Here is a 23,609-nt window from a genome sequence, read left to right on the forward strand (position 1 = left end):
CTAGCCTCTCCCAGAATAGTCAGGGCCACTGGCCTTCTCTGGCCCGGTTTGGGCCTCCACACACACATGGAGGCCATTTTAGTTATCTCCATGCATGCACAGAGCCCATTTGCATGACCACACAAATTGTGTGGTCACATGAATGGCCTCTGCCATTGTGGTCATGCAAATTGCCTCTGCGCATGTGCAGAGGTCACTAATGGCCTCCATTTGTGTGTGCAGGCCTGTACTGGAATGCCACTGGACCTGGCTACTCTGGGGGATGCCAGCAGAGGTGGAGCTGCTGCTGTCGCCCACCCACCCACCGCCCTGCAGCCGCCACTGCTAATCATACATGTAAGTATTAAGTGACTCCCCTCCCACCCCCTGTAGACTTTGGGAAGCCCCCACGGCCTCTTTACTGGTAAAGGGGAATCCTTCTGTATTTGTCATGGGCATGCTGGAAGACTCTGAGGAGGAGCTGGAGGAGGGGATGGAGGTTACAGCAGAGAAGGGAGGGCAAGGACCAGAAGTTGCAAAGGAGAGTGGGTCTGATGCACAGGGAGATGAAAATGAGTTAGAGCCAGGTGAGGCAGCTCTTGTGGAGGAGGCGTAACCGGTCTCAGCTGTCTAAGAGACTGCAAGAGTTAAGGAACCGCATGTGTAGAACAACAGGCAAAGCTGCTGCCTCAGGAACACTTAACAGCACCGGGAGTCAGCCTATTTAAGATGACTGCACCATGGCTACCCTGCTGATAGCAACATCAGTTTCCTGTGAGCTAATTGGCTGTGTTCATGTATTGCCTTGACCGTGTTTGGACCCTGGACTGTCTTGACCTTGCCCGTGGACTTCACTTTGGACTCTGTTGGATTGATTGGATTTGACTCAGACTGAATCTGGTTTGGAGAATTTCTTCCTGTAAGACTTTGCAATTATACTTTTGCCTCTGCCTGTTTTACGCTCTGTCTGGCTAGCCTGAGAGATTTACAACAATATTCCCCTTTACCCATACACCACTGAACCAGTTCAAACCAGGGCCAGTTCAGTTCAAACTCGGACCAGTTGTGTTTTGGTCATGGACCACAAATAAACTATCTATCTAACTCGGACCAGTACCCACCTTTGGGAGGCTGGTCTAGTTTGAACTTGGACTTCCTAAACCAGGCCAGTTTGATGTTGAGCTCAGCTCAAATCAAGTAAGTTCACACATCTCTACCTAGGGGAAACATTCGAAGGAGGCAGACATTAACATGCCCATGCTGTTAACTGTCATTGTACTCTGTGTGTGTGTGTGTGTGTGTGTGTGTATTCCATTTCTATACCACCCTTCCAAAAATGGCTCAGGATCTGTATTGGTCAATGGCCATAATAAAGTGATATACTACTACTACTACTACTACTACTACTACTACTACTACTTGCCTCCCTTCAGCTCTATATCCAGTTGTAATTCCTACTTCTTATTCAAAATTGGACCAATAAACTAACATTATTGTCTGATATCCACTGAGCCTTTTATGCTACTTTTTGAAAAAAGTAAATCTTTTTTACCCATATTTCTTCTTGACATAAAAAACACATGAAGACAAAACAGATGGAATTTGACAAAATGTTTTATTAACATTGGATCTTGTACATCAGTGTGTGTGTGTGTGTGTGTGTGTGTACACACACACACCCCACCCAAAATATTATTGTGTGGTTAGTAGAGAGAAAGATTTTGTTGTTTTGAATGGCTGCTGAGCATGCAGGCTTTAAAAGACAGAATATCAACAATAAGAGAGATTGCACACTGACAAGATTTATTCTTGAAGCAAGCAGGAAAATATATTTATGGGCAGTGGTGGGCACTGCATACAAGCTGGGGGAGGGGGGACAGTGTGGTGCTCAATGCTCCCATTCCAACCTGCCCCAGCTACCTCTCTTCCTTTCTCATCTCACCCTGCCCCAAGCCCAGCAGGCTGATATTTCACCTGGTTGGGGACTGAACTCCCCAACCACTGGGGGGTTCCTCCATCTGCTAATAATCTTAAGAACAGAGATACAGCTGAAACAGTTGCAGCTTTTGTTGTACAGTATCAACTGTGGAGTTTCAATGCCACTAGAAAAACATAGGAGATGCCAACCTTTTTCTTGGACATAAACAAGCTGCATACCCCAAGTTTTCAAACTGGGTGTGCATTTGCCATTTACATTTCAGGATTCACTTATTGGGAAGATGATGTTAAACTTACTCATCCATTCAAACCAGGAGATTGCTGTATTGGAACTCTTGTCAATACACAATAAAGAAATACACAATATTTGTGGTTGCATTTGCATGCAATGTGAAGTTGGAGGTTGCCAAACCTAAAATTAATTTTTCAAACCATGAATTGCATTGCAGATGTTTGTCCAACAATGATCTGGCAACCTCCATTTTCAGGGCAGGGGAGCCACTCCCTATTTCTGGTCTGCAAAGGCTGCATCCCAGCAAGCTCTATAGCAATCACCTTACCAGATTGTGGACAAGGCATCAGTATGTCTCCAGGGTGGCAGCCATTGGCCATGATCTTCAAGGGGGTGTGCGAAGTGTGATCGTGCCTTTTTTGAGGGTACCACCAACACACCTGGCAGCTACTCGGGAATGGGCCTGCTCCATTGTTGCCCCTGGACTTTGGAATGCGCTCCCTGTTGAGATAAGAGCCTCTCCATCTCTGGAAACTTTTAAAAAGGCACTGAAGACGCATTTATTCACCCTGACTCTTAATTAGATCTATGGTTCTAGAAAGAAAAAGGGAAACAGAAAAAATTATTTTTACCAAAAAAAATACCGGGTTTTAAATGTTTTAAATTTTTTAATGTTTTAAATGATTTTAATTGTTAAGTGATTTGATGTTTTAAATTTTAGTTGTAAACTGCCCAGAGACACAAGTTTTGGGCGGTATAGAAAGGTAACAAACAAACAAACAAACAAACAAATAAAACTGTTTCTCACAAGCACAATTTCTGCTGGGGGGGATCTTGAGGGGCACTAGTTCCCTGTTACTCAGGAAAGGAAGGGAACATGATGACTTCCTAGGAGGGGATATGTATATGAGGCAGGGCAAAGGATCCTGGGGTTTGGCCCACTGTGACTAAGGATGTACTTGTGAGGGCTCACCCCGGCAAAGCAGTCCATGGAGACCAAACCACACACCTGCCCCAGTGGTGACTTGCTGCCAGGGGACTAGTACTCTCATGAGAGGACCAGTCTCCTGGGGAGGACCTTAGGCTCAAAAATCTTCGGTCTTCCATTGGACTGCACATTCATGAGTTGAGCTAAACCAAAGGGACCCCTGTGTGGGGCCCCACTCTCTCTGGTTAATGATAGAACTTTTGCACAGTGACCCCCTTCTCTCCAGGGAAGCCTTTCACACACCCAAAGGAGATTTTAATGCTGCATGTGTCCAGGCATAGCCACGTGCACAGACTTGGGAAACACAGGGTCCAAGGATGGATCTTTACTCTCATTCAAAATTCCTGGGTTTGGACTAGAGTTGTGCCATATGGAGATCTGCCGCTGTGGGGAATCAAAGGAGAGGGGAGCCCCAATTTCCAGCACCCCAGGAGAACAGGGTTGCCATTACAGGTGATAGCAAAGATGGACATGTTCAAATGAGTGGATGGGCTGATAGAGGGCCCACTTTAGCTGCTTGTTTTTGGAAGTTGTCAAGTTTCATGGCAGCAGAACAAATACTGGCCAAATTTGCATATAACACAAAACTGCAGTTAAACAGGGCAGAGGTTGGAACTCCATTACTTCTGAATGCATGCAACCACAAAGGTGACCCAAGGTTTACCTTGCCAAATTCCAATTTGAACTTTGGGCTTGCTGTTATAACCAGAGGTTATTTTGATGCCAGATTATGACAAGTGCTCAGAGAGGTGGCCAGTGAGAAGTGCTGCAGGTATGGAGTGGGTACAATCCCAGGCAGGTCTGCACAGCCATCTCTATGATTACCATTCTAGGAAGTGAATGAAAGTGAGGTTATGGTGCCATCTGCATCGGACAAAATGCTGCTGTTGAAAAACCTCAGGTTATGCTGCCATGAAACTGCAATAATGTGTCAGAACTATTAGGCCAGCAGCACCTAATACTGGATGCCCACCAATCAGGTTGGCTGTGCTCTTTATTCTTTTCACCAGTGCCTGGCGGGAGCTCACCTGCATTAGGGGGTTTATGGTCAGCGGGGGGGGGGGGGGGGGCTTTCCACTAATTGCATACTTGCCCTACCTTCTCTTTGGGAAACACTGCAACTAGCTCTTGAGTAAAGGGCAGCAGTTCAGCTGGTACACGATTTACCCATAATCCAGGGGAAAGGAAGTCACTCTCTGATAATAGATGCTGAATGTTCTGCAGAATTTGAAGGATTTATGGGAGGTGATGGAAGAGGTGCAGGATCATGTTTTAAGTAATGCTTCTCCTCACCAGGGTTTCTTCATTGCTTACCTGCCTGGGCTGATTTGTTCTTACAACACCAATTATAGCAGTGGACTTGAGGTTCCTAGTAGATGTTTGTAATATCTTGAAGCAGAGGAGCTAAACAGGTTCCGAAATGACAGGTGTTACTTTTCTGTACCCTTTGCCTTTGTTCCCCCTTTTTGTGCTTCTTCTCTTCCAAGTATTATTTGTGAAAAGTGCTCCCTGAGTGCAAGACACCCCTTTTCACCAACATTTCCCATCACCAAATTTCCCACTTGTGCAAAATATGCTATTGTAGTTCTCTCATGCAGCTTAATATGATTTGGGTGCTCTTGCTGGACCTTTCACACTCCTAGTCCAGTGTCATTACTGGCTGCTGAGTTATTCACAATCCTATCCTCTAGTGCAGTGTTTCTCAACGTTTTTGGAGTCATGGACCGGTACATTATTCATGTGCAGGTTCCTGGACCAGCAGTTCCTGGACCCCAACCCCAACCCCAGGCACCTCCCAATGAACAATTTTGGGCAGTTCTCCAGAGCTCGTTTCCAGGAAGCCCTTGCTGCTGGATAATGTTCATTTCAAGGAAGTGAAATGAACGTTATCCAGCAGTGAGGGCTGTCTGGAAATGAGCTCCCGGTGGTCCCCCGGCCCAAAATTGGGTTTTTTTGGGGGGGTGTTATTAGTGATGCCTCACGGACTGGTACCCAATGCCTCGCGGACCGGCAGCGGTCCGCGGACCACTGGTTGAGAAACACTGCTCTAGTGTAATCGTCTGAGACTCTCCTTTGATTGGAGGGGGAGTGTTTTTACTATAAAAAATTATGATAGTACAGTTGGCAAAAGTGGTCCCTGAGCAAACATGAGAATAAATCTCTGACTTCACTCAGTTGTCTCAAGTTGTGCCTACCAGCACAAGGGCTTTGCTGGGGTAGCCCACCACTATAACACTGGCAGAGTCCTGCTGACACAAATTCACTCCATCAACATATTGTGTTCCTGCAGTGCAAGGGGATTCAACAGCAAGCCAATCCTACCTAGCAGTTGTTACCTGACAACAGGCTTTCTCTGTCCATTTATTCTTGAGGGGACATCAGTGCTATTGCCTAGAAGCACAATGTGACCCTATGCTTTTTCCTTTCAAAGTTTGTACAAAATAATTTTGGTATAAATGATTCACCTAGGCTGGCACCTTATAGAGCAAGATATAATTGAAGACCGGGCTAAGGTACTGTGCTTTGAGCACTAGCATTTATAATGTAATCATGTAAACAGTGAGAGGCAATTTTGTGATAGCAGCATGAGTGGAGCCACCCACTTTGGCTGGTTCGATTACCTTTGATTTTTTCTGAAATTAATTATGATAATACTAATGGACTATAGTGACAGCTCTAAATAAAAAAGAAGCTGGTCCTCTATAGATGTCCCCAGCCATCTAACTGGATCAACCTCCTAGCTGTAATGAGAGATGTAGAGACCATAACTCAGCAATTATTTCCTTAAACATGCAGTAGAAAAATCCAGTAAGGCATCTTTTAGACAAAATGTCAATGGACATTCTATCTGCAATCTTTTCTTCATACAGTGGATCAGCTGACAGAATAAAGGAACAAGACACTAAATTTAGGGGGGGGGGGGAGAATTAGTGACCATGATGATTACAATAGATAAAGAAAAACAAAAAGAGAAAAGACCCTAGGCCTCCAGTCACTAGATATCATGAGTGTGTGTGTGTGTGTGTGTGTGTGTTTTCTTCTATCCCACTCTTTCTCAGAAAGCTCAGGATGGTACAAAATATTAATAAAACACAAGTCTGCTGCTGAAAATGCCAGCCATTGTCAAAATCCCCTTTCAGTGGTCCCTCTAGTTTTCCCCGTCACTGTGCGGAATGAGTTTTGTTCTGGGCAGCAGTATCAAGGCAGTGTATGCTCACATGCATTCAGAGAGGGGCCTTCCTGATTAAACCTGAGCGAGATCGAAAATTAGCTGAGCAGGTATCAACAAAATTGTGAGCGCACACATGTGCACATGCCTTAGAGGGAACCCTTTCCCATTTTGTAATATATCGTGTAACTTGCTCCATGTCCTGACACTATGGGCTATGTGCTTCCCTACCACCTGCTATCCAGATATATGGAGGGAGAGAGTATGAAAACACAAAGCAGAATGATGTCAGGACACAGACTGTTGTATTGGATGTGGAAAAGAAGAGGGGAACATCACACAGGGCTGCCTGCTGAGAGCATTTATATCAATGGACACACTCTTCATTACCTAAGTGGAAGTTAAACACAAAATAAAGAGCTTGATTGTCCAAGAACCACCTTCTGTATCTGGCATCACCACATTTTTCCCCAGTATGTTTTGCTAAAAGAAATTTAAAATGTGAAAAGTTTTATAAAGCCAAAATGAAGTCACTAGCACCCCATTAAATTACTGTTATTTATGAATATCTAATATTGCACAGAGTCCTGTACAAATATTAAAAGAATAATGCCTACCAGATGCTTAGGAATTATAAGTGGCAAACTAGATGTAACATAAGAGTTCATGATTGGATTCTGTGGCATGGCACTGCATAGCAGTGGCCCATGGCTAGATTTTTTGTGGCCCTCCCCCACTACCACTTGTCTGCAACTTGCCTCCACACCCCCTGCCCACTGCTTGCCTCTGTGACTCCCCCACAGATGCTCTCTTACTGCTGCTGTTGCCGTTGTTGTTGCAGTCTAATGACATCACTGCCTCAGCACAAGGCCATCCCAACAAGAATAGGCACCAGGGTGGTGTGATGTCATTAGACCGTATTGCATTCACCAAAGGGAGAGAGGCAAGCCAGCAGCAATAGCAGCAGTGGGTGAGCAACTGAGGCCAAGCTACTGAGCTAGTGGTGGGTGGGCAGGGCGCTGTGAAGGAAAGCGGTGGGCAAGCTCCTTTATTCCTATGCCTTCTTTATGTCTCCTTTATTCCTGTGGAGGTACATAGTGTCCTGCCCCCAGCCGTACTTGATTGCCCGTGTGCTCTGTAAACATCAGTTCAATTATGGATCTGCCCCTGGTTGGATCTCCTCAGGCTCAGCAGCAGAGGTTGGCTCAGGGCCCTCAGAGGGTCCTCAGCCAATCCCAGAGGCCCTCTTTCATGGGATAACAGTAGAGAAGCAACCTGCCACCAACAAGTCCTGCCCCCCCCAACTTCACAGATGAGGAGGGAGGGAAAGAAGCTGCCAGAACCACAAACTACTTTCCCATCACACATAAGCAAGCCCAGGTGCTCATGGACCAAAGATCCCCCAACCCGCATCAGACCAGGAGCTGCCTTACATATCCCAATATATTTCATTTTGCCAAAAAGTAAGAGAGATTTGATTGAGGTCATGATGCTGCAGGAGGGAGTTAACTCTTTCCCCACCCTGCTTTCCTTGTGAATATCCTTCCCCCAGCAGTAATTAGCTCCAGAGGGGAGAAAAGCAAGTACAGTGTGTCTGTCTTTTTTACCCCACCCCCACTCCACACAGAGAATAGCAGTTCTGAGGGTCAACTATCAGGAAAACGGTATGGAAAGAAAGGTTTAACAATCCATCCCCTGGGACTTTTACACACAGCAGGCTTTACTGCAAATTTACTGGGAGGTTTACTGCGAACTCGAAGTTGTCCCAAAAAACTGACGCAAATAGAGGATTTTTTTTTTTACCCTGGATATAAATTGGGCTACACTCTAACATGCTGTGAAAAACCCGAATTGTGTGTGAACTGCTCCCCGATAACTCTCAGGGACTTCGGGATAAATCTGGCCAATATATGAATGCACCCCCTCCATTCCAGAAGTGATGTGAGTTAAAGGGCTTTAAAAGCCCCCCTGTGAAAAACTTCCTGGTGCCGCAGCCTCAATCCAGTCCCCCCTCCCTCCACCCCATATTGGTTTTTAGGCAAAGAAAAGATTAGTTTAGCTCTAAGAAGTGGGGGGGGGGGAAGCTAGGCATTGATATATTATAATTCTTAGATCTCCCCCTCCCACACTAATCACAGACAACTGACATCAAATCCAAGGGGCGTTTTCTTTTTCAATATATACATACATTTTTTTGGTTCTCTTGTGAAGCTCATAACAATTTGGCTGAATTTTTTGTCACAACTTAAATTATGGTCTTCTAACTCCTACAATCCAGAATACAAATGAAACAGATGTTCAAGGCTGTTACCCTAAATGCATTTCTGCTAACAGAACCATTTCAACTTCAGTTGGACATTGCCCAATTAAATGCACGTGGGACTGCTGCCAGAACCTTTAATCAGAAGTTCCTATAATTCATGATTAAACAAGAATTTTTTTGTATTTTAAATGAGACATCAATATGACATTAAAACCATGTTTTAAAGCAGGGCTGATATCAAAGAAAAGTCTAACTGCAAGTTAAGCATCATCCCCCTACACACACACACACACACACACACACACACACACACACACACACACACACACACTATTTTTATCATGTGGGTTCTTGAGGATACACACCACCCAGGATAGACTAAAGAGGATTTGGGGGGGCCCAGAGGGTGTGGAGACCCTGGACTTTGGCCCCAAAGTCCAGGGGTATGAATGCCACATATTGCCTTATAGTATTTTAATTTTCATTAGCCACCTTGGGATATTACATGATGAAGTGAGACATAAATAATGCATGCATAAATAATAATAAATGCCTTGATCCCAAGCTCTAGCAGCACTCTGGTTGCAGCATTCTACACCACTGTAGTTCCCAAACACTTCTCAAAAGCAGCCTCATGTAGAGTATGTTATACAATAGTCTAAGGATGTGACCAAGGCATTTGTGACAGTCATCAGATCCTTTGCTTTCCTGCAGACCAGAAACTTGCCAGCTTTAAGAAATAGATGTGAGGAGGTCACATCTATAGCAAAATGTTTTTCTCTCATTCTCCACCAATGTAACTTAAAGTAATCTCATTATAGTTTTATAACTATATCACCAAGTTTTAAAGCTTGGGGGTTAAAAGGTTACTTTCTGTTATTATCTAGACATTTATGACAAGGTGTAGAAACATTGTAAGTAGAAAAAAACATTTTCCAGCACTTGCACAGCAAGAAGTCTAGCCTCTTTGATGATCCTGATTTCTCTGACAAGTTCCTAATAATTCTCATGCTGATGGAATTCATAGTCTGTGAGTTTCTCTCACACTAGTAATGATTGTCCACACATATCAAAAAGATTATCACACATGAAAGCCAGTATGAGATCAGGGGAAGCTTTCAATGACCAGGTAACTGCATGGAAACTGAGATCCTTTCAATCTGATATGTAGATTAGATACAGAGATTTAACGATCTCAGTGATCAGTTTGATTCTCAGGCTGTTGCAAACATTCAAGGACAAAACTGGGTGTGCAGGCATTTTCAAGCTGCACCTAGTATTCATATATAAAAATATAACCAAAAAATGGAAATTACCTATCAAGACTCTGTGATGTCTATCCTGTGTATTTAATTGAGCATTAGGTGGGTATTTGTGTGTGCATGGTAGTGAAATGACTATTTGATCTGTTAGCATGGAATCATACAGTGAAAGACCAAATTAGTATATTGTACAGATGAGTGCTGTTCACTTCAGATTCTAATGTGCAGGTAATTGCTCCTTTAAAGAGACAATTTGATTCTTTTCACACTTTGACTATACTCATGTGAACTGTCTCCTTTAAGAGTTTAATCACACTGAACATCAAAAGAACAATAGCAGCAAAATGAATTGAATATCTAAATCCTTACAATTCATGAAATCTGTTTCCCTTAATAAATTGAAGGCCAGCTGAGCATCAAGTTATATAATATACCTTTTTAAAATGTCATAGACCATTCTTGTGTTTTCCTATGTGTTACATTGTGAAAGCAATGAATATTCAGTCAGTTTCAGATTCATAAGAGGGTTGACAATGTCTGATACAGAAACAATACCCTAATATTAATTAGTACAACACTAATGTGCATGTGGCACAATCCACTGGGGCCCTACACTGCCTACATCTAACTGAAATTAGGTTCAATAATATATGGCAGCATTTTGATCAAGATGATACTTTTTTTACCCAATGAGTGGTCTTCTTATTTCCTATTATGGATTATATTCTGGCTTCTGAAAAAATGCACACGGTTTAGTGACAGTTCTTCCCCCTAACCCCACTCCATTTCAGAAAGGATATTCAGAGATTTTCCTAATGTACATAAGTACTTTGGAAAGAAAGAAAGGAGAAGATGTGCAATGTAGTTTTGTCAGTAGTTAGTTATACCTAAATCCTAAATACTTCTCTTGCTTTAAATGTATTAACAAATACATTTTTAGAATTGTTCTGGTACTGAGGAGCTTCTACTGACACTAATAGGGATAAATGATTTTTGCACTGTAATGCTAAATTTTGAGTTTAATTCAGGAGAGCTGACATCATACTGCTCACAAAACTGGTCATGTGAAGATGGAGCTAGATTACTCATTTGAGAATCATTACCTAAGGCTTAGAAATTCTAAGGTTGAAGTCATACCTTCAGTATCACCAAACATATTGAGGTTTTTTACACAACCAAAAGTATCCTACCCAGGTTTGGGAACTGTGTGTTCTCCCAATTTTCAGTTGTGTGGAAGCAAACAATTAGGTAGTGTTGTGGTCCAGGCCTGATTTGTATACTAAATATGCTCATTAGCTAGCATACAAAATTAGGCCTGTCTCATAAGTGTCACTAAGTGACCAAGTTCTTTTATATAGTGACCATGTAGGATCTGGGCGCAAGGAAGAAAGGAGAAGAAAGTAGCCCTCCAGCTACTGAGGTCTCCTCACAGGACCACCCCTCTCTATTTTCTTCATTATCCTCCTCACTCTGAGGGGCTGCTGAGGAGAGGGGTGAACACTCTCCTCTAGCTATACCCTCCGACTCCGCCCCCAGGAAAGGGCAGGCAGATATTTCAGCCAAAAACCTAATATTCCGCATTATAAATCTCAGTTTTTGCATCCTAAATGCTCAGTTTGCAATCCTAAGCTCCGGTTTCACAGCTCCTGAATCCATTTGGGCACAGAGGAGAATAGATACACTATGTAAAATATTTTTTGTCCCTTTTTTCATTTCAGCACTGGTATATTGCATGGTTTTGGGGATATTATGCTTTAGTGCAGACCACAATGAGATTTAGCTTTGAGTCTAACTTTAAATAAAAAATTAATTAGCCTGAGTGCCAAGCATGATACACAAATTCACTCTATGGTAGTATGTATACCTTGTGGGCTCATCTAGCACTAATCAAGAGAGACAGGGTCAAGATATCCTGAGGTAGATTGTTTTTAGTTCTGCAATGTCCTTCTAAAATTGGCTGACTGTCATGTGAATAATACCTTATTCTGAGAAAACGTGTCATGAGAGGACAGGCCTCAGCACTATGTACTTCATTACTAGAAAGAAAGAAAAAAGAAAATAAAAATTTTTAATTGATAGGAATACAATTTTCAGAAAGTAGAACCCATCCAAATTTGAACCACACTGCTAATAGACTTCAGTATTATTAGAATTAGTGTCTTTAAAGAAATTTACACATCCTTTAAAGGGTTACTTTATGGTTTATTATGTTTCTCTTATCCACAGAATTCATTTTTGATAGCTTGTCCATCAGCTGAAAGGATAAATGATCTGAGTTCTTCACCCATCAGTGAGTCATTCCTGCATTTCTTTGAGATAAAGTACTGCTGATTTCAGCTTCCGAGTTCACAGTGAAAATCAATATGTTTCTCCATTTGTTCTGACGTATCACCTTGCCTTCCATTTATTCTAAACCTCAATACCCTAAGGAGATTCAATTACATGATCTTTATGTTCTGACTGTAATGAAAAATTAATTCACACTGGCCCAGGAATGAGCAGTGTTTTATGAATGAAAAGTTTACAATGAATCCTAAACAAAGTAATAAGATAAACAGAGATGAATTGAGTGAAAAGGCAGTATAAACTTGGATGATACCTATGGATTTTTGCTCTATTTGGGATAATCCTGCTGGACAGAAACTTTTGAAATATTATTTATGTATGCTACCAACATAATATTATTATTTATAATATTATTATTTATTATTTATGTATGCTACCAACATAATATTTCTTTAACATGCTAATAACATGCTAATAAATTAGCACATTATAGAAGAACACAGGAAGCTGCCTTATACCACATCAGACCATTGGTCCATCTAGCTGAGTATTGTCTACACCAGGGCTGCTCAACTTCATCCCTCCTGCAGATGTTGACCTAAAACTCCCAATGGCCACTGTGGCTGGGGATTATGGGAGTTGTAGTCCAAAAACAGCTGGGGGGGGGCAAAGTTGAGCAGGCCTGGTCTACACTGACTGGTAACAGCTCCTCAAGGTTTCAGGTAGGAATCTTCCCCAGCCCTACCTGGAGATGCCAAGGATTGAAACTGGGACCTTCTGCATGCAAAGGAGATGCTCTACCACTGAGCTGCAGCCCCAGTGATACAAGGGGACCATGTTTTAGAGCTGTCCAGATGGTAAACCAGATTATGTAAACTGGAAACTGCTGATTAGGATGAGATAATATTGGATCTCTGTATATAATACTATTATATCATATGTGTATTATTATGTATGCCTTAAATTTTGGTCTATGACTGTAAATAAACATGACTATGACTATGAGCTGCCCCTCCTCAAATTTGTAATATAGGCATAATTTAAAATGAAATGCATCCACTTCAATAATTTCAATATTAATTATTTTTAAACTCTTTTTGTTCATACACTTTAAACCCCACAGTAAGGATTTAACAGGTGGCTGTCTGCAGAAAGGATTCCCCTCTTGACAGTTGATGGGGCTGGTTATGAATGACATGGGCATGTCTTGTCTTTTCTAATAACTTTTATGTCTATAATATCATTTCTATTACATTTGGCCCCCTTTATCCATCAACCCATTTAAATCCTTAGATTATGAGCCACTAGGTGACAGGAACATAGGGACATGGGAACATAGGCGGCCACCATCTACCGAGTCAGACCATTGGTCCATCTAGCTCAGTATTGTCTACACAGACTGGCAGCAGCTTCTCCAAGGCTGCAGGCAGGCATCTCTGCCAGACATAGGAGGAACTGGGGGGGCAGGCAGGGCACGTGCCCTAGGCGCCACTGAGGTGGGGGCGCCATGCTAGTTCCTGCCACCCCCACACCATTGTCCACCTGGCCCAGCCCCAGGGCCCCTCAGCCACTTGCCTCCAGCTCCGGCCTAGGATCGGCGAGGCCTAGGATCGGAGCAGCCTGCAAACTGCAGAGCCCTTCACTCCCCACCTCTCAGCTGATCGGCGAGTGGGCGGGGCTTCCAGAGAGGCCTCCGAGTAGGCCTCCCTGAAGCCTGAACTCGGCAGGCCCCAGCAAGCGAGGAAGGAGGCTGGCAGAGCTCCCTGCAGCAGACCCTCCCTGCAGCAGACCAGACCATCCAGCACAGCTTTTGCCAGGTAGGTAGGTAGTTCCTTTTAGTAGTTACCCCCGTATATAGGGATCTGCTTGCCACAGGGCTTTGATATGGGGGGTGGGGTGAGACTGAGAAGTCTCTGAGTATTTAATTTAAAACAGACTAAAAATGTGCTGGCTTTAAAAACAAAAACTATCTAAAAAGGCCTATAAGTGGCTTGTTTCATGGCAGGAAATTACAAAAACTTCTGGAACAAGTATATTTTATTTATTTATTTTCATTCATTCATTCATTCATTCATTCATAAATTCACTTACGTTCAAGTTGTTTTGCAACCCAGAAGGTCCGAGTGAGAACTGTGAAGCATGTGTTGTGCTTTTATTTTATTTTATTTTATTTTATTTTATTTTATTTTATTTTATTTTATTTTTCTTGTATGTGAACTGCTCTCCAATAACTCACAGGGACTTCAGGGTAAATCTGGCCAACATGTGAATGCAGCACCTCCATTCCAGAGGAGATGTGTGTTAAAGGGCTTTAAAAGCCTCGTGTGAAAAACCTCCTGGAATCAAACTTTACTGAATTTGTTCAGAATTCTGAGAAAACAAACATAGGCTCACCCTGCATGGTTGAAAGTCTCCTTTGCTAATCTGCAGTGAGGGGGCCATTTTAATAATTAGTGTTTCTAGTGTGTTCTAGGCATTAAATGTAGCACAAATATATAGTACTAAATGTATATCACTATATACTGTGAAGTGTGTGTATTCAGTGAAATGTATTTCCAGGCAACATACTTATTTTGAAATATCAGACTTAAATCCTTGGGGGCCTGGGGTGTGTGGAGGCCCTGGACTTTGAGGGGCTGGGGGCCCATTTTAAAATCTCATCTTGGCCCATTCCAACCTTGCTATGCCCCTGGCAGTCACGACACATGGGTTTCTGCACAACACCTGCACAGAAGAAACTTCCATGTAGAAAATGTGTCTCTTGTAAATTGACCCTGAATTTTCCATCCATGACTGGGATATCTGAGAGTTAGAGTCAATAATAAAAGAACAGCACACTGCTTTTGATAGGAAGAGGCAAGTTACAATGATTTCTTAGTCTGGCAGGGGCTGGTTTTGGCCCCGGCAGAACTTGGCTGTCTGCTCCTGTTGCAAATTCCTCTGTCTAGTGTGGAAAATGAATGTATCCTCCTCCCTCTTGGTGTCAAAGTAAGCACTAGTGTGGTGAATGCACATATACCCCATCATGAGCCAACAGTCATCATAAGACAAAGGCTGGCAGGTATCTTTCACTGGTTACATTAGCCCTGATACAATGTGAATGGATTCACGTGATTTGAGCAGCCATTTTGGTGGGCTTCCCCCCGCTTTCTGATTGGTTTTCTGGCACTGGCTTCTGATTGGTTGGCTTGTTGTCATTTAAATCAAGTGTTGTCAAGGGCATCTGTGCCCCCATTGGCAAAAGTGGGGGAGGAGGAAACTTCAAAATGTTTTCAAAGGGCCTGGAAGGCAGAAAGAGCCCTTAGTGTGCCTTTGAGGAAGATACATCAGGAGAGGAGAGAGGAAGGAATCAAGGAAGGTTTGATTTTGTGGTTTTCTTTTCTCTGCACTGAGTATAAGATGCTGTGCTATTGCCGCTATATTTACTATCTGGTTTTGCTGGATTTCAGATTGACAAAGAAGAACTTGGGTGCCTTCCTTCCTTCCTTAAGTTATGGTTTAGTTTGTGTTCATTCATTCATTCAATCAATTTCTATACAGCCCTTCCAAAAATGGCTCAAGGCGGTTTACAGAGAGAAATAACAAATAAATAAGATGGATCCCTGTCCCCAAAGGGCTCACAATCTAAAAAGAAACATAAGATAGACACCAGCAACAGTCACTTGTGTTGTGGATTGGACAGTGACAGCTCAGCTGAACTCTCTCTCTCTCTCTCTCTCTCTGTAATATTTTCTTTGTGATTGCTGTGAGATGAGCTCCATGTTTGCCCTTGAGAAACTAACTTGTGCTTCACTCACTGCTCTGATCTGCTCTGCACTTTGCATTGCAAGGTGTTCTCAGTCAAAACATGGCTCAAGTTGCTCTAGTTTTGCTTATGGCTATGTTTGCTGCCACTAAGGGTTCTGCTGTGGCTGCTGTTGCAATGCTGCAAAGTAAGGATGGAGTCATAATTGTGTATGAGAGAGGAACTTTTGCCATTGATGTTACTGCCATGCACTGTGGCTGGCATGGATTTGGGGGTCAGTGATTCTTTTTTGTCCATCTTAAATTTTGTGTTTGGCAAAATCTGTTCTATGTTGGGAGGGACTGTAGGTGTTTCTGTTCTGCAGTGTTGTTTTTCAAGGCAGGGTTGGAAAATGTGTACATTGCATTTGGCTTGTTTCACCCACAAGGAACCATGGGGAACTTGAATCACTCCATTGTTCCCCATGGGTAGGTCCTAAGAACACCAAAGTGGATTGGGTGGTATGGCATGATGAGTACTACCTACAACCCAAAAGAAATGGTCAAGCGGTCAATTCTTAATATTTTAAAACCTAAACCTCCATAGGATCCTATGAGTATTTTGGGGAAAGTTTAATTTTTTAAAGAAATTGCCCACTTGCCCATTTCTTTTGTGGGTTGGGTAGTAGGTGGCACCCATCATCATGCCCTACCACCCAACCCACTTTGCTGTCTCTAAAACCTACCCATGGGGAATAATTGGAAGATTCGAGTTCCCCATTGTTCCCTATGGGTGACAATTTTTTTTTTGAGAATTTTCAAATCAATTTGTTCAACTGGCCAGCAGTGGCCAGCCTGTTCAATGAATCAATTCAAATTTTCGATTTCAAATCCAAATCGAGGTCGAATCCAATTGCAAAAAAAAGGAAAAAAAGGGGGGGTTAAATACAAATGTGATTGATAATAATTGCTGGTCTGATGATGAAATAGTTGGATTGGAATTAAGCCTCATGGTGCCAACAAATGATATTGTTTTGATATTTAGCTGCCTAATAAAACCATTAATGTACTAAAATAGAAATTAATTCATTGACTTCTTCAGCCTGATTACCTTTCTTTTATTTTCTTACAGAAAACCCCAGAGCATAAACAAATGGTTAAAATGCTTACTACTATAGCTTGGGAGCAGTCCAAATATGAAAGCTGGGAAATACAGCTCTTATTTCTCAAGGGCTTGATCCTGTATGCCTTGCTTTAGTGAAGCCTTTATGAAAGACAGTTTTAGCCAGTCAGCAGGAGATCTGCCTGTGCAAGGACTGCAGTGTCAGGCCAGTACTTAGTGTTAATTAAATAAGCAGACAATTTGGAAGATTTATTGCCTGACTAAAAAGAATTTACACAAATTTAAGGAACAGCTCGCACTTTGGGATTACGCCCAACCTGCATCCAGTTCCAGCATCACATTTCAATATATCTTTTTCTCTCCTCGGCAGATTCAGTATTCCAGAAATCAATCGCTTCACTGTAAGGCATTCCCTTCTTTTTCCCAAGAGCCAAGAAGCGTCATTTATTCAGGGATTATTCCCCTTCGCCCACACTGTAACTCAATATTTTCTCAAGTTCATTGTTTATTCCTCTGTTAACTTGTTTAATCAAGTTGTTGCTATTGTTGTTAATAATAATTCTTATTATTGATAATAATAATAACAATAAATGTTAATAATAATAATAATTATTATTATTATTATCATATCCATATTAAGAGATAATGCCACCATAGAACATGCTTCAGGACACATTCATCCCCTTGTGCCTATCTACTGAGCTGCAGCAGTTCAAGGGCAGGAGAGGCAAACAGGAGACTCATTGCCTCGCACATGGATGCTAAAATGTTTAGAAACAACTGGTGTCAGCAAAAACATTGAGGTATTTATTTAAAAAGCAATGGGCATGTAGAGTACACAGTTAACAATCAATGGTGAGACACTTGGACAAGTTAGTATTAGAAGAGGTATTTTCCAAGGGCACTCATTATCCCCTCTGTGGTTTGTAATCGCCATGACTCCACTTTCAAAAATACTAAACAAAACAGGTGTCAGATACCAAACATCTAAAACATCAAGTAAAATCAACCATCTGCTCTACATGGACAATCTGAATTTGTATGGAAAGTCCCAGTCAGAAATCGAATCACTGCTAAACACTGTCCATAAATTCAGTAGCGATATAGCAATGGAGTTTGGACTAGACAAGTGTGCTGCATTAATAATGAACAGAGGAAAAATAACAACAACAGAAGGAATAGAACTGCCCTATGGAAGCAACATCAAGAACCTGGAAGAGAAAGAAGTCCAAACTCAATGGTGGGAACACCATACAAGCCATAAATACTTGGGCTATACCTGTTATCAGATACACTGCAAGAATAATAGACTGGACCCAGGCAGAGCTAGAGAGACTAGATCGTAAGACCAGGAAAATAATAACCATCAATCAAGATGCACTTAAAATGGTCAATAATGAGAAACTGTTCAACACCAATGAAACAAAGCAGGCCTACAAGAAATAACAAGTCAAGAACCGAGCAGAAAAATGAAAAAAACAAGCCACTGCATGGTCAATATTTGCACCATATAAGTGGAAAATCAGACATCATCAAGACCTGGCAATGGCTTAAGAATGGCAGCTTGAAGAAAGAAACTGAGGGTTTAATACTGGCTGCACAAGAACAGGCACTAAGAACAAATGCAATAAGAGCAAAAGCAGAAAAATCAGCAACAAACAGCAAGTGCTGCCTTTGTAAAGAAGCAGATGAAACAGTGGACCACCTAATCAGCTGTTGTAAAAAGATCATGCAGACTGACTACAAACAAAGGCATGACAAGGTAGCAGGGATGATACACTGGAACATCTGCAAAAAATACAAGCTACCTGTAGCCAAAAATTGGTGGGACCATAAGACTTAAAAAGTTGAAGAAAATGAAGATGCAAAAATATTATGGGACTTCCAACTACAAACAGACAAACATCTGCCACACAATACACCATATATAACTGTAGTCGAGAAGAAAGAAAAAGAAGTTAAAATAATCGCCATAGCAATACCAGAGGATAGCAGAATAGAAGAAAAAGAAATTAAAAACCCCAACAAAATACAAAGATCTACAAATTGAAATTGAAAGACTGTGGCAGAAAAAGATCAGAATAATCCCAGTGGTAATTGGCGCCCTGGGTGCAGTTCCAAAAGACCTTGAAGAGCACCTCAACACCATAGGGGCCACAGAAATCATCATCAGCCAATTACAAAAAGCAACTTTACTGGGAACAGCCTATATCCTGCGACAATATCTATAATAACAGCAACAACATTGATAATAAAATTCAGCCACCCAGGTCCTTGGGAAGGACTCAATATCTGGATAAAACAAACCAGTCAATAACACCTGTCTGACTGTGTAAATAAATAGTTAAGAACAATTATCATATCCATATTAAGAGATAATGCCACCATAGAACATGCTTCAGGACACATCCATCCTCGTGTTCCTATCTACTGAGCTGCAGCAGTTCAATGGCAGAAGAAGGAAACAGGAGTGTAGGTCTGCCTACATAGACCCTCATAGCCATGCCTGTAGGCCTTCCTGCTCACATCCAGACATGTCACAATTCTCCGCTGCTGCAGCTTGACCATCCATGATGTAAAATAAAAGCTGGTTGAGATGATGGAGCAAGAAGAAGCAAGATGCAGAAGGGCTCTGAGCAGAGAGGCTGGGTGTGTGTGTGTGTGTGTGTGTGTGTGTGTGTGTGTCTCAAAGGAGGAGCCTGAATGCAGTAGCTGCTCTTAGCAAACATTTCCCATGAGTAATAACACTCTCATGAGTAATAACACTCTCAAAAAGTAGAATAACTTAGACACCACCCCTTCAATCATTCTATGGTCATACTGAGGCATATAGATTGTTTGGTTGGTCTTTAAATAAAATAAAATAAAAAGTTTGTTGGTCTTTAAATAAAATGGTCTTTAAATAAAAAAAGTATATCCAGTTCTGTGTTCATATTTATTGGTACTTATGCAAGTACTGTCACTCCAAATGTTTTACAGATTTACCAGCAGCATGATTTTACAGCCCTTTAAAAAAATTATTATAATATGCAGTATATTTCAGTTATACATGTTGGACCATCCCCCACCATATAAGCTGTCATTGCATGATTTCCTGTAAAAATATTTGTTGCCCTTCTTCATAAATCACTGGTATTTTTGTATCTTCAGTGTAAGGGCCATGCTACTATGCAAATGTAACTTAAGGCATCCCTTTCTCCGGAATCACTCACTGCCAGAGTCTGGCTGAGAACTGTACCAGTTCTATGTACTTATTTTAAATTAAGCAAATGATGTATAATTCATAATTGACATGCTATGTACATTTTCACAGTAAGAATAACCTGCATGTTATGATTTATTTATACTGATAGCAAAGAGCTAAACATGTCTAAATAATAGTACTCTGGAACGTGTTCAGAATTTTATGATACAAATGATGAAGGATCTGAAAATGCAAACAGTGGCAAAATCATTCTTGTATGAGTTGTTTAGTGCCAACACATCAATGAGGATGAAAAATAACTGATATGGATCCTGGCCAAAATGAAGTTCTTATAATTTAGTAGTGGAACTACAATATTATTCGGCATATTTAAACTCAGTAATTGTATTCCTCCACAGAGCGTGGAATAAAGCTCATGCATAGAGATCTAACATATCAATATTGTTAAAGTTCAATCCAGTGCTTGGCTACCAGGACACTCCATTTGCCTTGGTAGTCAAAATGTGTATGTTGCACTAGATATGAAGGGCAGACTGTTTTATGCCTTCAGACATTTTCCTTCAAAATAGATGCATGCAATGCTAAGGATGATGAGTTAAGGGTTCAAATCTCCACTAGTTACCTAACTTAGGTATGGGTCATACAACCATTCAAATCTAGGTATAATGTGGGTTACTGGCATTAGCTTGATTGTGTGAACCCATGCCAAGTGGCGGGTGGTGGTGGTGGTCAGGGCCAGTGTTCAGAGGCGTATCTAGGGAAAATAGCGCCTAGGGCAAGCACTGAAATTGCGCCCCCTGTCCAAACATCCATAACCAATGAAGCCAAATAGAGGGGTAAGAGCAAGAGACACCTGGAAAGTTAAGCGCAGTGGCTCATCCCTCTACCTCCCCCCCGATCCCTGCTGCCCATTCCAATTCCCACATACTTCGTGTCATCAGTGAAGAAGCGTGCCTGAAGCTGCGCCATAGCCAGGGCCTAGTGCGGTAGTTCTTCTTAAAACAGAAATTAAGAGCTTGGAAAGACTTCCGGCCTATCAAAAAGCAAAACCTTCGGTCCCATGTGGCCGACTCGAGTTCGACCTCGTCCTGTATCGTAGTGACAATGGATTACTCAACAAGCGATTAGTACAGTCTGCCCCTAAAGGTAATACAAAGAACCGGCTCCCCCCGCCGCCCCGTTCTCTCTAGCTTCGTCGGCTTCTGAGAGAGGCGTCTGAGAGAGGCTGGGGGGAACCCACAAGTCTGCAATGGGAGGGGGGTGAAGCTGGGGCTGCGCTCCTCGCAGGCTTAGATGGGAATCCAACCCGCCAGCTCCAAAAGGACTGACTCGCGAGTAAAGGGGAGAGCCAGGAACAAGGCTGGGAATCTTCTGGCAAGTGGAGAGCCGGGACCTCCGCTTTGAAATCACCCCCAGTACAGCTGTGGGCAGTTACTGGGGGGAATAGAAAGGGGGACGTGGTGGGTGGGGAGGAAGCAGATCCTTTCATGCTCCCCAGCCACAAAGTTCTCTTCTCTCCCCCACACAAGCATTTGTCCCTCCCACACTTCTGAAAAAGCACATTTTAGAGAAAACAAACAAGGAATTCTTTAAAGGCACAGTGAGTGTCTTTTCCAAAACGCACGCTTATTCACTGTCACTCATAAAATAAAACCAATTAAACTCCATATATCCAATAAGAATTTCTAACTTTTTTGCTGCCCTCCTCACAGACATAAACAGTCCCCAGATATCCTCTATTGCAATTAAGGAGCATGCCCATCCTGTGCTACAAGAAGCGTAGGGAACCGGCGAGATTATTTCAACGCTTCGCACTGAAAGGGAGACTTTATCCCTGTCTGCTTTATCTGAGTTTTTAACATCAATTCATATGTATTCCCGCCACTCTTTCCCCGCACATGGAGGCTCCTGATTGGAAGCAGAAAACTGTGGGCTGTATGGAACTTTTACTTAAAAGAAAAGATAAAACAACGTTCTCTTCGTTTTCTCTTCAAAAAGCATCATTTCAGCACTTACAGATTGTATTGTTGGTGCCTTTCTGAGGGGAGCCCCCGCCCCTGCCCCCACCCCCGCTTCGCATTTGTTATTACTCTGAAGGGCTGCGCCTGAGCTTTTGTGGTGGCCGCGCGATCTCTAGGGTGGTGCCTGCTAGAGCCAAGACGAGGTTGAGTAGACTCGTTCTGAATTTCCTCCTCCTCTTCCCTCAGCCCCAACCCCACCCCCCACCCCCGTTCCCCTTGGCAAAGCGCTGTCGCGCAGCAGCTGAATGGTGCGGCAGGTGGGAAGGAGGAGCCGCTCGCCCTCCCCACCCTGGGCAGGGAACCACCCTTGCCAGACCTCGCTGGCCACGGGGGAGGGGGCTCGGCCGCTTACCTCGCAAGGTTGTGTACTGTCTTTATTGCCCATCCCGGGCTGGGCAGAGAAGAAGCTGGGATGGAGCCGGCAAGTGCTGCCACTGCCACAGAGTGCTCAACCTTTGGTGTCGCGTATCGGGGGCAAGCAGAGGGACGTCCCTGCCTCCCCCCGTATCCTCCGCACTGTACACGAAGGGGAGCGGGGCTTGAGGGCAAAGTGGCTCCCTCTCCCAAGCCCACCACCCCGGCGCTGCCTGAGGAGGAGCCTCCGAGACCATGGCGGTGCCGGAGCCAAGTGGGGGCGGTGGCGCCGGGACCGCTCGTGGGGACTGGAGTGGCTTTGCGGACTGCTGCTGAGCTGTGCGCTCAGCGCTGCGCCTGCGCGATGCAAAACAAAAAAAATTTTTTTTTGGAAAAGGAAGGGGATCAGCAGGGGCACTTTTTGGTGCCACCCTGCCAAGTGGCGCCCAGGGCACGTGCCCCCCCTGCCCCCCCATCGTTACGCCCCTGCCAGTGTTCCCTGTAAGAGGGATTCCCAGAGGTTGTTAACTACAATTCCCAGCATCCTCAACTGCAGTGGCCATTGGCTGGGAATTATAGGAGTTGTAGTCAACAACATCTGGGGATCCCTCTTACAGGGAGCACTGGTCAGGAGAGGGAGAGGGAACAAACATCCCTGGGCCCCTGAGAGAAGGGGAGTCTGCCAGCTAAGGGACAGCTTGCTATTCACTTCCCCCTCCCTGCCTCCTTGAAGAAGGTGTGTGGGGACGCAGGGGCCCATCTTTACTATTTGTCTCAGGGCCCATTCCAACCTTGCTATTCCCTGCCCAAGATGAACCTGGGATTCTCATCTTGTTATGGGTTTATACAATCACACTAATGTCAGTAACCCACATCGAAACTAGATTTGAATGACTGTGTGAAACAGGCCTTAGTAGATTCTTTGAGTCAGTGACCATCTCTCAGCCTAACTTAAATAAGGAGAGAGGAAACATTTATTTATTTACAGATTTTTTTAAGCCCCCAAATATCAAAACAGCTAATAAGCCAGTTGACACAGGAAAAAGAGTAACAAAGGAGTTAATTA

At 43.0% G+C, this 23,609-nt stretch overlaps 1 long non-coding RNA gene across 1 annotated transcript; it reads right to left on the reverse strand.

Moving 5' to 3' along the window:
- Positions 1–1,621: 1,621 nt before the first annotated feature.
- On the reverse strand, positions 1,622–21,341 carry LOC128353002 (uncharacterized). Its single transcript, XR_008320775.1, has 5 exons — positions 21,097–21,341; positions 11,811–11,867; positions 8,495–8,573; positions 4,452–4,541; positions 1,622–2,743 (listed from the first exon to the last, which is right to left on the reverse strand). It is a non-coding gene; the product is annotated as an uncharacterized LOC128353002 (long non-coding RNA).
- Positions 21,342–23,609: the final 2,268 nt, after the last annotated feature.

Source organism: Hemicordylus capensis, chromosome 4 (assembly GCF_027244095.1).
Source record: "Hemicordylus capensis ecotype Gifberg chromosome 4, rHemCap1.1.pri, whole genome shotgun sequence".
In the NCBI taxonomy this organism is placed as follows: Eukaryota; Metazoa; Chordata; class Lepidosauria; order Squamata; family Cordylidae; genus Hemicordylus; species Hemicordylus capensis.